The sequence below is a fragment of the Takifugu rubripes genome, chromosome 8 (genome assembly GCF_901000725.2).
Source record: "Takifugu rubripes chromosome 8, fTakRub1.2, whole genome shotgun sequence".
Taxonomy (NCBI): domain Eukaryota; kingdom Metazoa; phylum Chordata; class Actinopteri; order Tetraodontiformes; family Tetraodontidae; genus Takifugu; species Takifugu rubripes.
Window position 1 is genome coordinate 18,187,744 of NC_042292.1, and position 16,654 is coordinate 18,204,397.

Here is a 16,654-nt window from a genome sequence, read left to right on the forward strand (position 1 = left end):
TCTTGAATCAACCTCTGACAGCGCGTCTGAACTCCAAACCTCTGATTGGCGTCCCAGAAAAAAAAAAAAAAAGGATCACCGCTCCGTCTGAGCACTTCACAGGAGCCCAGAAGGGACAAAACTGAACTTCACTTTTCAAGTGCTTTCATTCCCATCCCCAGTGTCTATTACGCCATCATCCACGGCACTGGGAAACAAATCCCATTGACTTGCTTCCTATTTAATTATTCCTCTTGAAAATCCTCGCAGCTCTCGTCTCTCCGAGCCCAAGAGGCGCGAGGCGGGAAAAAAAACTAATTGCTTAACCCATTTAAAAGAGCTCTACCTATTGGACAATTGCATTTGCTTCCAGCTCGCGACGTTCCATTGAGGAGAAGCCGCCTCCGACGGTTATTTCATTTAAACCCGGACAAACGTGGCACTTCAGACAATGGATGGTTCTGCTGAGCTAAAGTAATTCCCTAAATACGGCGTGACAGGTGAGCCCGATTCATCGTGTGGAAAGTGCTGCCAGTCGAGGGGGGGAAAGTTGGGTGAGGAGCGAAAGACGGAGAGATTGGAAGGGAAGGAATGAGGCGAGGGGCAGGAGGGGCGGGGGGGCAGGAGGGCAGGAGGGGCGGGGGCAGGGGGGCAGGAGGGGCGGGTTTCCATCTCCAAACCAAACCCGGCCTCCAGTTAGGCTCCCGCGCTGGTGGCCAGGAGCGGCGTTCATCATAGGGCCGCAGGAGTCTATATATTGATTAAACCATCCATCAGTTAAGCTCTACAAGACATTATTTCTAATTAAAAACTAAGTCATAAATGCTGCAGCTTTACTGCCAGGCCGTAAATAAGCTTCAAGAGATGCCGGAAACCCACGCTGTAAAAAGGACAGACTGGCGGCGCCACCTTTGGGTCCGTCTCCCGGCTTTGTCCCACGCAAATCTTGGTTTTCCGTGTCCGTGCTCCGGGGAAGACGGCTGCTTTCATACAGCGGCAAATCTGCAAATCTCTTCTTCACAACGCAGAAGGAGCGATCGGCCATGAGAGGGACGCACAGTGAGGCGGCGAGACGAGGCTCCTCCCCCGCCCACCACGCAGGACCTGCTGATAGAGGCTGCTAGCGCCCCTCCGGCTAGCATAGCGGAGGACTCTTTACGCTTGACAACTTGTGATTGCCTCAGCGTGCGCCGCCACCGCTCCCCTGACAGCCGGCTGCAACGTGTTGATGGACACGGGGGGGACGTCTGATTTAGCAGGTGAAAGGGGGAGGAGAAAATGGAGCGAAGGAATAAAAGAAAACTCACTTGGCGGCTCCAGAGCCTCTGCTGACAACAAAACAAAGCGTGTGCAGTCATTAGTCATCCAACTCCGTTTCCCTGCTCTCTCTGGAGCTGCTTCACAATCACCCCCAACCCCCTATTTTTCCCAGAATGCCAGCCTTTCCCGGTCACACGTGCACTTCCTGACCTCGGCTTGACAGAAAGGCTCGGGAGATGAACACGTTAGCCGCTAACCAGTAACTCTGGTAAATGAGACCTGGTAAAAGACAAAAAGAAGAGAGGATCCTCTTCTGGGAGAAGCAGGAACTAATGAGGAATCTAAAAAGGATGAGATGGAGTGATGCTCTATAAAAAGATGAGCCGTAATCTTCCTCTCCACCCTCCTCTCCTCCTAATGTCCTAAGAGATCTTGGCTCCACAGCTAAGTCTGCTGCCTCCGCACATCAAACGGGGCTGATTAGAGCCGCGCACCTTTGCAGGAGCTCCAGCTCCGGACGAGGCGCGGAGCTCCGGTTCAAAGGAGGATTTTAAAAATACAGACAAAAAAATAAAAAAAAGAAGCACTTCTAGTGAGCGGACATCTGGTCCTGAACAGCTCCAGTGGTGACCTCCACTCATCAGGAAACCTTTAGATCTTTTCTACTCTGCTGTCGAACCAGATAATGAGAGCGAGGCCTCAGTGGTGCAGAGCTAACTCCCATCAACGGATCATACTGTTCATTTATATCAGTATCAATGGCCACAGTGTGGAGGGAGACGGGGGAGGAGACGGGGGAGGAAAATCAGGGAGCTGCTGTGTGGTCTCTCCTGTATTTGATTAAAGCGCCAGAGCTGTCGGGGGGGTGCAGGTAGAAGGTCAGCACGCCGCCCACATGAAGAGACACTTGTGTCTGGTATCCTTATCGGACCAAAATAGCCTCAACCAAATTCACCGGTCGTTTACCGCCCTGGATTCAGACCGGGGGCGGGGGCGCTGTGAAGATGCTGCCGCTACCAATCAGGGCCGGTGAGGCGCGGCCCCCACGCTGACAGGACGCACGGCGGCGGGTGATACCATTGTGAGCGTGGGAGACTCGGATGATTGGCGGCTGTTCTGATGGCTCCTCTGCCCGCCAACGCTAACGTGAACATATATTTCACCACAACGTACGACAGCGACACGGTGACCATCAGAGCACAGCTAATGTTAGCGAACGGAAGCTAACGGTCATCGTTAGCGAGAGCAAATCCACAAAGAAACCTGCAGTCCAACTATTTCCGATGCGACACTGGGACAAAATGGCTGCCCTGTGATCGCTAAACACTGAAAGTAGAGGTGCTTCCATGGGCTATATTTACACTACCTTACAAAATTAGCCATTTAGAACGGTTCTGGTGCATTGTCCGAGCAGCTTTCGGACCCGCTGGGAGATTAGTGCCGGTTGCTGCTGCCGAGCCATCCAACAAAGGCTAACTTATCCCGAGGAAATTTCTGGCTACCTAAGAGGAAAGGCTGGCTGAAAAACACCCTTTCGATTTTTAAATTAAAAGCAGGCTAAATTGATTTTGACAGCAGCGCGAACGCTTGTTGATCTGCACAATTTTGAAAGTAGCATGAAAAGGCGATCGAGCGTTTATTGAAGAGAAGCGATAAAGCTCGAATGAAAGCAGACGCAAGGTTGGGAGCGTTCAATCAAACACCACATTAAGTGAGAGCGAGTGTTCCTCACGTGCTAATTAAGCACAAACGGCAAATAAACAAACAAACCTCCCGCAATGTTTGGCAACGAGGCTTATTTTAACGCGAAAAGACGTTTGGCTAAGACGAGACGGCGGGCGACGCCCTCCCCGAGTGGGGCCGGACGGGACAAGATGACCACAAACACGTCTGAGCAATTACTTGAATAGAAGGTTGCCGTTGTCAAGACACCGGCAATTTGCTCTGAAGGTCAACAAATTTGTCATTATCAGCCACGCAGGGCATCAAGCTTTGTGTGCCGCGGAAATAATTCGGTCATTTAGAGGGTTTGGGCGTTCTGCCCGTTACCCCGACGCCGATCCGAGTTGTCCCAGCAACAAGCCGATAAACAAAGGACGCGCGGTCAACTTTCTCCTGGTGGAACCCAAACTCAACACCAGCGCCGGTGCTGGTCGAAGGAGTTCCTCCTTTTCCATTCAAACGATCCGCTTTGCATCGCTCGGAAGAGTCCGGCCAACGCCGCGCTGTCACAACAAGCGGCGCGGCGCTAAGATAACAGAACCAAAACCCGGCGCGGGCCGCGTCATCACGGGCCATTATGGTCAAACTCACTTGAATGGCCGATGCTATGGGCAACCGTCCTGGGTATGCAAAGCATTGTGGGTGATTTGCAGAATGTTTACACTCCCCAAAAGCCTTTTAGCATCAAAGCTGGCTCTTGGCTTTGATGGGCAGGTGCGCAGCAGGCGACCCGGGCCGATGCTCCTCGGGAGCACGGCCGCGCAGCACGGCGCCGTGTCGTCGGACACGTGCGCCGACGCACGGGGCCCTTCTCAGCCGCCGCCCGCTGCGCCGTGTTATTCAAATGACGGCGCTCTTCCATTTTCACCTTGCGACTAATGCGGCCGTTCGCCCGCGTCAGCAACACTTTATGTCCTTCCTTTGTGCTGAATATGCAAGTGAGCCGGCAAATTAATCCTAAAAATGGGATTATCTCAGACTAGGTGCGCGCGTACTCGCTGGAATTGGGTTCAAATGCACTTCCTAATTATTCCCCCGCCACATCGGCCGTCGGGAAGCAGTCGTGAGGAGAATCGGCGTCCCCGAGGGCTTATGGAGAAGGTGATAGGACGCATTCTTCACCGGTGGCGGTTCGTACGACTTAATCTCCTCAAGTGTGATGCCAGAGCATCAACAGGGAAGCGGAGAACACCCCCCCCCCCCAGCAGAAATGATGCACTGCTGGTGGTGGGGAGTTGTAACTCCACTACGGCCGGAGTAGAGACGGTCGGGGGGGTGCAGAGCTGACGCGTACGTGGGCGCGAGCGAGACAGGTAGAGGAGGAGATGGTGCAGAAGGGGATCAACGGATGAGTGGGGGGGGGGGCTTTTCCTGGGCAGAGCGAGCCGGTGAGGAGAGTGGGCCCGGTGGACGAGAGCTCTCATGGCTACTGGATACGGGAGCCAGATGGAATTTGCACGATTAGAGCGAAAATACGATCCGCAACCGAGAATTTAAAACCAAACAGGCTCGTGAAAAAGGAATAAAGATGCCGGAGATCCAACAGATTCCCATTGGAAGAGGAGCAGCTTCATTTTCACCGACACCTGACAACAATCCGCCCTGAAACACCCCGAGTGTTGCGGCCCGATCGAACGATACCGGATCAGACTGGAGTGGACGTGGAACGTGGAACACGATCCCGCCCGTTTGCCTGCTCCGCCCCGCCCCGTCCTGTCGGACAGCCTCGGTCACGGGTAGAAGCAACGTTATACCTCTGTGTCGGGTGCGCTCCTCACAAATCCAGCGTATCACATTCCAGGTCATAAAACGACGCCTCTGCCCTGCGAGGAGACAGAAAGAGGAAGCAGGTTAAGGACAAATGGGAGACAGACCGGGAACAATGGACAGCTGTTTAACACGGGCGACGGGAGGGATCAGGAATCCCTCTCCGGAGGTGCAGGACCACAGATGAGGCCGGCTCAGGCCTTATTGAGAGGCATCTTCATAAATTTCCCGGTTGTTGTCCGGCACTGCTCTCTGTTGTAGCGCCTGTTATTCAGGTCACATCAGCCTCTAATGGCTGATTTATTAAGGCCCTGAAGGGGCTCCGTGATGTGCAGCGGGACAACGAGTCTGTTTCCAAACTGCACGGACACATCTGCAGTAAATTCCCACCAGGAATTAGCATTTTGATGAACGCCTCGGCCTCACCTCCTTTTCATCGCCCATCTTTTATGACGCGCCGGCGTGCTTTTGTTAGCCTTACGTCAGGAAGCTCTCGCGCTTGTTTTCGCCTCGTGCACAATGGGAACCTTTCGCCACGCCGATATCAGCCCCCGGAAAGGTGAAGTGGCTGCCTTTAATTAAGGCTGAATTAATGAGCGGGGGAACGGCGTTTGTATTCGCCGAAACACCCAAAAGCTTCTTCACTCCCGACGCACGGAAACGCGTCACCTCGCACCTCCCGCTGACACGCTCTTAATTTTTAATTAAATCTCACCTGCATCTACAAAACGTGACGAGCGGCGAGATAAATTAACACCAGCGCTGGCGCTAATCCCGGCGGGCTGCCGCGTGGAGCTGAAAGGTAAATAGCTGCTATTTGCCGTGACCGGTACTGATGTCTGATCAAGAACCCCCCCCAAACTGTGCAGGGACGCCACAGAAAAAGGGGGAAGCGCTCAATTGCGTCGCCAAACTCCAGAACACGCCGATCCTGGCTCGCCAACAAGCCACGGCGCCGTATCGAATCTGATCTTCATTATGTCTGATCAGCCTCTGGTGGAACAGACACCACAGGTCAAACCGTCTGAACCGGGGTGGGGGGGGGGATCGGGCCACAGAGCATCTGCCAGTCGCTCGGCGAGCCCGAGGAGTGTTTGGAGAGGAGCGCCGCACGCCATATTGCAATAATCCGTCTCACAAAAGGCGGCAGAGAGTTTGCAAAACAAAGAGGCGGCGACGGAGCTTCCCAACCTCCACAACATCCTCCAAGAGGTTTTGGACCGGAGGAGTTAACAACAGCACTTCCAGGCACTCAAAGGACTCTCAAAGACGTGAAGGACGAGGAAGCGGCGCCCTGCGACAAGATGGCTGCCTATTATCTCCAGGTTCTCCTCAGCCGCAGGACCTCAAGAGTGGATTTGACTCGATAATTATCAAACCTTCCCCAGTCAGGAACCATTTATCCAGCCGTGTAGGAAGGAAGAAAAGAGACCCAAACCTGTAGCTCTGAGATTGATCACATGGTGCCGAATCTCCCCTCTGGGCCCACTCTCCTTTCTAAGCTCTTGTTGTTAGAGGGACAGTGCGGGTCAGCTATTGTAGTAGCATTCCGATGGCTAACACGGATAAACGCACGCTCTACGGCACAGCAACAAGAGGAGCCGGTCTTGTTCGCTTCAATTTACAGCCCATTTGAGTCTCCGGACATTAAAGAGGGGTTACAAATACCATAAAGCAGCGTCGCGCGATGAAAGACTCCAGCAGTAACACATTTAGACACTCCGTTAGGACCCTGTCGTCTCCTGGCCGTCGTCTAAATTACCGACGCAACGCGACCTCGACCCTCCGACTTTTGTCAGCATGAGCTGGAAACAAACCCCAGATTTAGTTTCACACCCTGGAACTGATCAACGGACCACAGCTGACGTGTAATACCGGGTGTGACGCGACAAAGGTGAGGGGAGCGGCTGAAACAGCTTGGTTTTGGCTCTCCAGAAGCTCGCTGAATTAGCCTAGCAGCTGCTGGTCACCTCGCCCTCCCGGGCGCCACGCTGTTCGACTTTGACAGCTAAAGGTGATGAATAGCACAAGGTCGCGGAGGAGAGAACGTGAACAATGCTCGCCCGGCCCCGGGCAAATGTTTGAACACGCTGCAGCCTTTGTGAAACACATTAGCCCCCTTATCGCTAACTCATCAACGTCAAGTCAAAAAAAATAATCAGTCATCAGCATAAAGAGAGAAAAAAAGAAAGAAGCCGAAACGCAGCGGACGCAGGCAGTAAAAGCATTTACCGGCGCAGCGTAGCATGGCCGCCCCGAGCCCGTCAAAGACCGGCTTATTTTACCAGCCGAGTGGAAAATGTGCTGAGAGAGGGGGGGCGGCGATAGCGAGGAAGTCAGCGAGAGTAACGAAGCTATTGTGCCCGGCGCTGACCAAACACCCACGCTACAGCGGCCGCGGCGGCTCGCAACAAAAGCCGTAATCGACAGGCCGGAGCGCCGCGTTAAGTATCCGCTCTCTCACCACACTGGTCGGGCCAGATACGGCTAATGAAGGAAAAACACGAGGAATATCCGAGCGTGAGGAGGAGAGCGGGAAACCTCCGGCGACCTCCGCACATCCCTGCGCGGGCTGGTCCTCGTTTGGATAGAAATGTTGCCGTTGTCAGCTGTCAGAGAGGGAAACGAGCTAAAGCTAATGTTAGCCTCCCGCGGCTAAAACAGCACCGCTGAGTTTTAGTCACCCTCTTTCTGCCGCTGCGTGGGATTCTGTCCGGACCCCCCCAAGACACACGCACACACACACACACACACACACGCACGCACGCACGCACGCACGCACGCACACACACACACACACACACACACACACACACACACACACACACACACACACACACACACACACACAGCATCCAAATAAGCCGGGGAGGAAATGAAAACATGTTTATATCAGGTGAACAACCCAAGCCAGTCAGGGAGTCATTGTAAAGGCAGGAAGAGCCCCCCCACAGAGTCAGCAGGCAGCATTTATAATGCCCCCCCCCCCCCCAGGGTCACATTACATTCAGGAAAGCTGATAACAATTGACTGAGGCTGGTGGCAAGTGCAGGGACATGATGTATCCACACGCGTCCGCCGTCCGATTCTTCTGGCTGCTTCCTCTGTTGCCACCCGGCTCGGCCCTCTATCCTCTTCTCTCCTCTCCCTCTCTCTCTTCTCCCTCCCTCTCTCTTCTCTCCCTCCCCCTCTCTTCTCTCCCTCCCTCTCTCTTCTCTCCCTCCCCCTCTCTTCTCTCCCTCCCCCTCTCTCCTCTCCCTCCCTCCTCTCCTCTCTCCCTCTTTCCTCTCCCTCTCTCCCTCCCCTCTCCCCTCTCCTCTCCTCTCCCCCTCTCTCCCCTCCCTCCTCTCCTCCCTCCATCCTTCCTCTCGCTCCCCCGCTCTGGCAGCAGACCGATGAGAGGCGCCGACGGGGGACGCGGAGCGCAGGAGCCCCCCTAAGACTTCCTGTTACATGTGCTACGATTGGCTTTAATTGGAGAGGGATAAACTGGGATCTGAGCGTGCGGGTGGCGTTCCAGGTGAGGGCCCGGCAGCCATGTTGGTAGACAACATAAAAAGACGGATCTGATGAATGCGATAATGCATTCCGCCAGCGTGGGCCTCAGGAACTAGATTTTTTTTTTCTACGTGGGTGTCTGCGCACTCATGGGTTTGAATATTTATGTAAATAAGGTGTTCTTGCAGCCCTCGGGCCCCAGATTGCTCTGAAGCCAAAACGAGATGTGTGTTACGACGGCGTCTCCACCGGTCCGCGTTGGAGACAACACTTTAAAGGCTTTGTGTCCACGGCTGCCTGCGCTAAATGCACAGAATGCCTCATCAAAAACAAGCTGTCATAGCTGCCACACATTCACGCCGACATTTTCCCCCTCTCCCGGGAGCCGGCGTGCTGTTTACCTTAGCCGCGGAATATCATTACAGCGATGGCGCTTGTCATACATGCATATTCCTCCCTCAACGACCAACCTTGCTGCGGAACATAAAAGTCAATAGACGGGAAAATTGTGTGGGCGACACTTGTGGGACTCCACGCGGCTGGTCCTTCAGGAGGGTGTCCGTTCTGGGAATGCACAATCGGCTGTTTAGCATCTTCCTGCGACGCTAACAGCGGGGTCGTAATTACGGCGCCAGCAGCTGCCTTCTCTCAAATTTCAGTCAAGAAAAAAAAAAAAAAAAATTAATTATTCAGCCTGCTTCAGATTATTTCGATGGTGAAATAAGATAAAGATAGCGCCCCCCCCCCTCCCCCGCCCCTTCCTCCCGACAGGACCGCAGAAAATCTGCAAGCGATTGTAGCCGTGGATCGGGTTACCGGTAGTTTACCCCCGAGTGGCGTTACCATGTGCGAGCGCCGCGGCGTGCGTGCCCTTGCCCTCCCCACCCTGACGAATGTGGAACTTGACCCCCCGAGTTCTGACCCCCTCCCTGAATGTGACCTTTAGCGTGAGCCGAGCGAGTGTTTCCAATGAAAACCCTCCAGTGGTAGCGGGCGCTTGTCCACGGACGCCACTTCTCGCTGCCTGCGTCTGTTTCCACGGCCACTCACGACTTCAATGAGCGTGTGTGCAGCCAGGGGGGGGGGTTACGGGGGGGGTGGCGGGGGGGGTGTCTCTGGAGCGTCTCAGCACCAGAGGCGCCAAGGACACGGCCTGACAGGTGTGTGCAGAGGACCCGGTGACCTGCAGAGCGGCGGTGGGGCTGCAGCACAATGCGTCCATTCAGGCCTGGACGGAGACAAGCGAGATATCGCAGGACTCCTGTGAGGAGGAGGAGGAATGAGGATGTCGAGGATGATCTGGCGCTCAATTAGCCTTCGTAGCGCCGCATCCACCGCACAAATGTGGCGCCAAACCGAGCATCAAATGGGAATTTTTCCCAACCACCTGAAAAGACGCTAGCAAACCTCTACCGACTACCGGGACGATACGCCTCACGTCTACGTCGTTACCGAGGCCACAACGCAGGTTGTTTATGTCTGGACATCAGATCTGTTTACTTGCAATTAACACCGTCTGTTGTGCGCCGATAGCCGCGCGCCAATTTACACCGAACCTGCTCGGCGGAGTAGATAAAGCCCAGCGAAGCGCCTGCTAAATTATTCAGTTTCTTGGGGTTCTCGGGCGGTCGGTGACATGTTTATTTACAGAATTATGGCCGAGTGGATCGAAACACACTCCATATCGCACGCATACACACGCCGAAGCCATTAAAGGCGTGGAAAAGGGCAGGAAGTGATGGGAAAAGTGAGCGTCAGGAGGAATTACTTCTGTGGAAGCAGCATCTTTAACGCACATCTGACGAGAGCTTTTAAGCACGCGCGCACACACACACACACACACACACACGCCACCAGCGCCACTATCCATGCAGAAAATGGGACAGCCATCCTTCAGCGCCGACATAAATCTGCGGGATGGCAACACGCATCAGAGAGCAATATCGTAGAGAAGGAATCTCGGCCGAAACCAAGAATAATTGAATGGCGGACGACTACAGGCGGGGCGGGATGGGAGCAGAAGGAAAACACGTCGCCGGAATCTGATGCTCGCCTTCAGGAAATATGCTGGGAATGACAAACTACGCACTCAGAAATAAACTGCCGGGCGGCAAATCCCCAACCGGAGCGCCGCTATTCCCCCTTCACAACACATCCGACAGGAAGCTGATAACCTTCACCTGCTCCGCACGTCCCGGCAGAGGCCTCCGCGGCGGTGACCTCTGCGTCCCGAGGCCGCCTCCCTCCTAAATCACATTTGTAGGGTCGTATTCAACATCTGGCCCCGAGGGGAGAGGAACTCCGGCAAAGCACGATGGGCATCATTCCATCACAGGGCGCAGGGATTCCATGTCGGGCCCTGATTTAGCGCCGCGGCTAACGTCGAGGAAGCACGTTCAGTTAGCCTTGGTGCAGCGAGGGCTCAACCAGGCGTCAACGCATTGATGGAAAATATGGAAATTAAGAGCTATAGTACGTGCAGCCGCAGGTACGCGGGGGCTTTACGGCACACTCTTAGCACAACCCCCACAGCCCCCAAATCCCTCCTCCGACGTCAGACTGTCATCAGAGCTTTCATTTAGTCATCCGAACAGGGACGTGACACACATGCGAAGGAACGGAGGCGGGCTGGCGACGGGAGAGACGACCAGAAATAATCACAACAGCGAGCGCCCGTGTGCCGGGGCGGCCAATTCTCAACGCTCAACTGGAAAAAAAACGGTGAGCTACGTGCTAATGGCAGCCCCGCTCTTTGATGCTGCTAGCATCTTCGCAACACCGTCCCACTGGTACGGCTTAATTAGGCGCCATGCAAGAGCGGCAGCGGAGTCACGGGCACGTGTGCGCGGCACGGAGTTACGAGCGGATTGGACGAGCGCGTCCCCGATTTACATCCGGTTGGCTGCGACGCCGGGCTGAAACGGCGAGAGCTTCGGAATCTCAACAGATCGTAAAAACCGGGTCAGATCGCATTTAAAGTCCAGAGATTTTCTACTGTGACCTCACACGCGCCGGCATGTGGAGCCAAGTGCACGTCGCGCCAGACAGGATCTTATGAAGATCAAAGCGCGAGGGCGAGGAAAAACACCTCACACAAGCTAGCATGAAAGCTAGCACAAGAAAAAGGCTTTTTTTTGGTTGCCACCAGCTCCAAACAGAAGGTAAAATTCCAAAAAAACAGTTTGGATACTGAGAGATTTTAGCATGCTAGCTAACGCTAACTATGAATTATGCCACGTTACGTCATGCTAGCACAGATTGTGGCGCTCGACGGATTCTGACCTCTCTGCTTTTATCACGTTACCATTTGCTGTATTTTTGCCAAGTGGCCGCGGAATCACGTAGGAGGAGGAGGTCAGATTTAATTGGAAGTCGGAGCCATAATTCATCCGAGGCCACAGTACGATGAGACCGCAACGCCGATCCAAGGCCTGGGACGGGTTCCCTCAGGTTTCTCCTTCCTGGGTCACAGATGGGTGGAAGATGGGATTTTAAGATGAGGGTCAGAGGTCCGGAGATGTTCTCGCCACCGGAGCTGGATGTGGCTAACGGGTGTGAAAGCAAGCTATCGCTGCACGGAAACAAACACAGCGGGACAGATGGAGCTCCTCACGCGTGACGGACGGTCGCATCGGCCGGTGCGTCCAGTCGGGGAACGGCTCCAAGAAAACAGCAAGGAAGCCAAACTCGGAGGAAGGCGGTAGCCGACCTGTTTATAGCCGCCGCGGCGCCGTCAGCGGGAGCGGCCCTGAAGGTGGCCGAGGCGGCGGCGTGCACTCTGCCGATCTCTGGGTGGGGCGACATTCAGGCTGGGGATTACAGGAGTGCACCAGGAATGACAATAAACCCCCCAGGGAAGAACCTGGAAGGAGCCGAAAAGATCAAGGGCAAATAAAGCCGAACGGAGCGACTTCGCCGGCTCGTCCCGGCTTCAATTTGGTCGCGGCTCCTAATTGGACGGGGAGGACGTGTCCGCGTCGTATTCAAAACGAGGCTGAAATAAAAGGTTACGTCTGTTTGCCTGCAGCGCCGCGATAGCGGGGGCGACGCCCCCCCCTCCCCCTCCTCCCCCGGTGTACACAGGGAAAAATCAATGCACAAAAAGCACTTCGTTGCCGCTCAATTTCATCCTTTACCGCCGCCGTAATTAAAGGTAGCTTCGACGGACTCTCCCGTCCAACTTTCCCCGCCTGCTAGCGGAGCGCCGCTCAAAGTCATCCAAGGTAAATTTGCCGGGAGAAGCTCCTCGCGGGGCCGTTTTCATGCCTCACGTACGCAGAGAGCGCGCCGACTGTACGGAAGGTCGGGTTATTGACGACCCATCTGTGGCAATTCGCCGGATGAGCTTCTGCTGCCTGCGCGGCGGGCGGGAGGTCTGATTAAACCCCGAGAAAAATCGAGCCGAAGAATCGGCAGAAACATCAAACTAAAGTTTAAGTTGTTGGGTGAATTATTTACACGAGCTCTTCCTAAAAGCCGCAGCTCGCCGCGCTAATAAGACCACCTGAGAGGGAGAAATTAGCAAATTAGCCTCACGTCACGGACGCATCCAAGCTGCCGGGCCAATTACGGCGGCTCTGCCGCGATGCTAACGGCCTCTCCAGCTGTGCCCGACGCACGACTGACCCAAAACACCAACAAGATTACAGAGAGCCGAACGCTCCGGGTCCTCGGGGGGCGCCGGGCTGCCCGCCGCTCGCTTTCATCTCTGGAAGTCTGGCTACAACGCTCCTCGGAAGGTGCGGAAGGAAAAAAAACAAAAAAAACTGACGTGAGCGGACTGAGGAGGAGGCCTGACCGGATCGCGAATGAGCCCAAACACCGAGAATTCCAGACTTGTGCCGTCTTGGTTCTAAACCCGGAGCTCCGGCCAGGCTACGCTGATAAGAACCTGCGGAACAAAGCGGTCTCTGTCCACGCAGATCAATAACGGCCTCCTCGTTAGCGCTCGGAATTACCAACAGAAGAGAACAATGGATTAGGGAAGGAAAACGCAGGCGGAGGTGTGATGAAACTGGATTACAGCTCAACTCCGGCATTCCGCGGATGACTTCCGAGGCAATAACCACACCTGCCCGATTAATCATTACAGGCAGGAATTCTATAAAGCGTTGACCTCCGGCGACCCCGGTGAGCTCACCGTCTTTGTGGTGACGCTGTAATTCCAAAGGTTCCACGAGGAACCACACGGCATGCTGCCTGACTTTTAGCTCCATTCATTATGGATGAGAGGGTAAACCAGGTCCGGGAGAAGATTATAAAAGCTTAACATTTTGATGAGATTAATCTGGTTATGAATCTGCGCATCCCTGCAGGAGGGAACCAATTAGAAGATGGCAGCCGGACAAATTTAGAGCCGCGGGCCCGTACGGCGGGAGGTGGTTCGGCGCCCTCGGAAAACATTGGAATTGGAAGCAAAAATATTCCCGCAGCATCTGGGAGGGATTTTTATTACAGCGCGGCATGGCCGGGGGAGGGGTGGGGGGGTGGGGGTCCAGCCATCGATCCGGGGGGTGTCAGGAGAAGCAGGATGGGAGGAAACGAGAGGACGAGCTGACGTCTCTACTCCCTCCGACTGACAGCCGTGATGTACGGAAGACGCCCGGCAGGAGTGGTCAATATTAGCATGAGGTAATACGGTGGGGGGGGGGGGGGGGCTTGGGGTAGGAGCAGGGGTGGAAACGAGCGGGCTGGAAAGGTGGGGGGGGGGGGTTCTTTTTTCATTCCGGTTTTATGAGGTCAGGATGTATCGATCTTCAGGCGGTTTCACCAAGCTGCTGTTAGCGTCAGTGCTAGCACGTTAGATTAAAGAAACCATTAGCTGAAGTCACTTTTCCATCATTAAATCTCCCTTTAAAAACAGGGAAAAAAATGGGAAAAAAAACATTTCCTCATCGGCAGTAGTCTAACGATCATTCCAGTCTCTAAAGCCAATAAACATCGGGGTTCATTCTGATCCTTGTTAGCATCCTTTTAGCTCCTGTTTGTAAGCAGCTATCGCTGGTCCTGCCTGCCATTCTTGGTTAGCTGCGGCTAACGGGGCTAGCATCTCTCGTGACCGACAGGGCCGCTGGCACCTGGGTCATCCACAGGTACCGTCTCCACGCCACAGGTGGCAAAATGACAACATATGCTAACAGGAGAAGCAGAGCGTCGGTTTGCACCCGCGCGTTCGGATATTAAGCTCATTAGCGGTAATTAGCCTCACGCGCCAGCCAAGAGCCTCGCCAAGAACACGTTGCAGGTACGTAGCGTCTCGCTCTCAGCCGCCTTTGAGCAAGTCGTCCTGTCAGCGCTTCTCAAACGGCGGCTTTCAGGCAGTCAATTAAGTTCAAGGTGAGACCAAAAAGGCGTCGTCGTTGACAGCGTCTCGCTCCGCCGGGGCGACGCGGCGGCTCAGGCGTCACCGTGGTGACAAAGAGCTGGCAGGGAAGTTTAGCCGTGCTGCTGGTTGCCCGCCTCCGCCGCCATCACACCGGGGGAGCAAGACGGCGGCAACCAGGAAGCAGGCTGCAAGCCCCTCCCCCCCAGTACTCCCACTCTCCTAAATCCAATCCTGCGCCATCGATCGGGAAAAATCAATGGGGTCCAAGTCAGGCAGGAATGCTGCAGTATATTTTGAAGTGGAATCTGATCAAGTGCAGGTCCGCTCCGGTTCGCCGCACCTCAACATCCCTCCGTTAATAAAGAAAACACACGTGAGGGACATAAAACGGGGGGGAAATCCTCATCGGGCGGGAATTACTTTAATTACCCGCCTGCCAAAGCGCTTCGGCTCGCAATTACATCAGGAGAAAATGGGGAAACCGAGTGGAAAAAGCTGCTTCCCGCTCCCGCGAGCTTTCAGGGCCCGCCCAGATTTTCCAGGACACCGGGAGGGCGCTCGGAGGCGACACGCAGTTCAGGAAAAGCTGAACTTGAACTGCAAAAAAACCCCCAAAAAACATCCAACTGCACCTTCGGATTCGACGGAAGGGCAAACAGCTAACGCTAACATCTGATGACAGTCAGGGCGGCGATCTTCTCTCCGCCCTTTCCTGCTGCTCCTCCTGTGAGATACCTGCAGATGAAACCCCAGAAGAAGAAAAGCCATCTTCATTTCTCTCTTTGCTGCCCAATTACTCGGTGGATCAGGAGGTCCCGCTGGTTCAGGGGGGTGTAAATACCAACCGTCATCTCCATTCATTTGTATGCAGCTGCAGGTGCGCTAGCTCATTATGTATTCGGGCCCAAACCTGCCTCCCAAACAGACCATAAATTAACTTCTTTTAGAGCCCCGGTCTCACACAAGCAGCGCATCTTTGTTCAAATCTTCTGCTCTGCTCCACAATTAGAAAGAAAATATGTATTCCGTTAGCGGACGGCCATCAATTATGCTGCAAAAAATGTCGGGATGCAAAGTGCATCGGATTTTAGGCAGGTGTAACGGCGCTGATGTAGCGCGGTTCTGAAAGGTTCTGTCAGTTTGATGACATTTAGGTGTCTTTTAATAGCAGCGGCGGGCCCGTAAGAGCAGTTCGGGCCGCTTTAAATGCTAAGTTAACATTTTTGGGTCCGTGTCTGCGCCTCAGATGAAAATATACCGTTTATTTTATGGGCGCTTTTCTTGGGCCAGCGCTGCGTTATACGGACTGTCGGAGCTTTAAAGAGCGCTAGCATACCGTAAAATCTCACCGTAAAGAAAAGGCTAAAATAACAGACGAGAGGGGAGTTTTAAAAGGCATTTGTCATGCTAGCTGGTCGGAGCGTTGAACAAGCTAGTTCAAAAAGCCACATCGAGAGGTGAATTAGCGGGGTTAGCGAACCAACATCAAACCGAGAGACACATCAGTAACTTGGCTACAGGAAAGCAGCGCTAATTGTTAGCACCAGATTGTATCGCTGGCTCCTGCCTCTCCAGTCAGAAAAGAAACACAATTGTCTGTACCCACAACCCTGGCGGTAACAAAGTCTTTGTTTCTGAGCGCTAACGCAGCTAAGTGTGTAGACCGCCCGGGGCTCGACTTAGCTTACGTGTCGTGCTGAGGGCGGAGCTGAATGGAAATAATAAATAATAAAAGCATGACAGTCGCTCGACAGTGAACCGGGCCTGCGGGCGAGCGTCCGAGCCCATTAATTAAAAATGGGGCTGGACGCCGCAGCGGAAGCTAGGCGCGCTAGCAACACGCGAAGAGGCGTTTTTGCTAATTTCTCTGTTCTTAAAGCACCTCCGTGACCTGATCCTGCACGTCCAAGACGGTCAGATTCCCTGGAAAGACGCGAGTGAATTGGAGCCTCCTCCTGCTCCTCCTCCTCCTCCTCCTCCTCCTCCTCCTCCTCCTCCTCCTCAAGCAGCCGCGGAGAAACGGCCTGGAATTAATTTGGTAATCCCGTCATCAGGCCTCTGCGAGTCCACTGGTGGAAACAATACCGTGGTTTATCAAAGAGG

The 16,654-nt window shown here is 54.2% G+C and overlaps 1 protein-coding gene across 24 annotated transcripts in view; it reads right to left on the minus strand.

Annotated features, from left to right (window-relative positions):
• The window catches only part of LOC101078919 (adhesion G protein-coupled receptor L3-like), a 126,633-nt gene that overhangs the window by 107,437 nt on the left and 2,542 nt on the right, over positions 1–16,654 (minus strand). For 23 of the 24 annotated variants that reach the window (XR_003889381.1, XM_029840929.1, XM_029840944.1 and 20 more), the window contains exon 2: positions 4,716–4,784. The exons of the other annotated variant lie outside the window; for it this stretch is intronic. The gene's annotated coding sequence lies outside the window, so the exon portion shown is untranslated. The remainder of the gene's footprint in view (positions 1–4,715; positions 4,785–16,654) is intronic. 24 annotated transcript variants of the gene reach the window in all.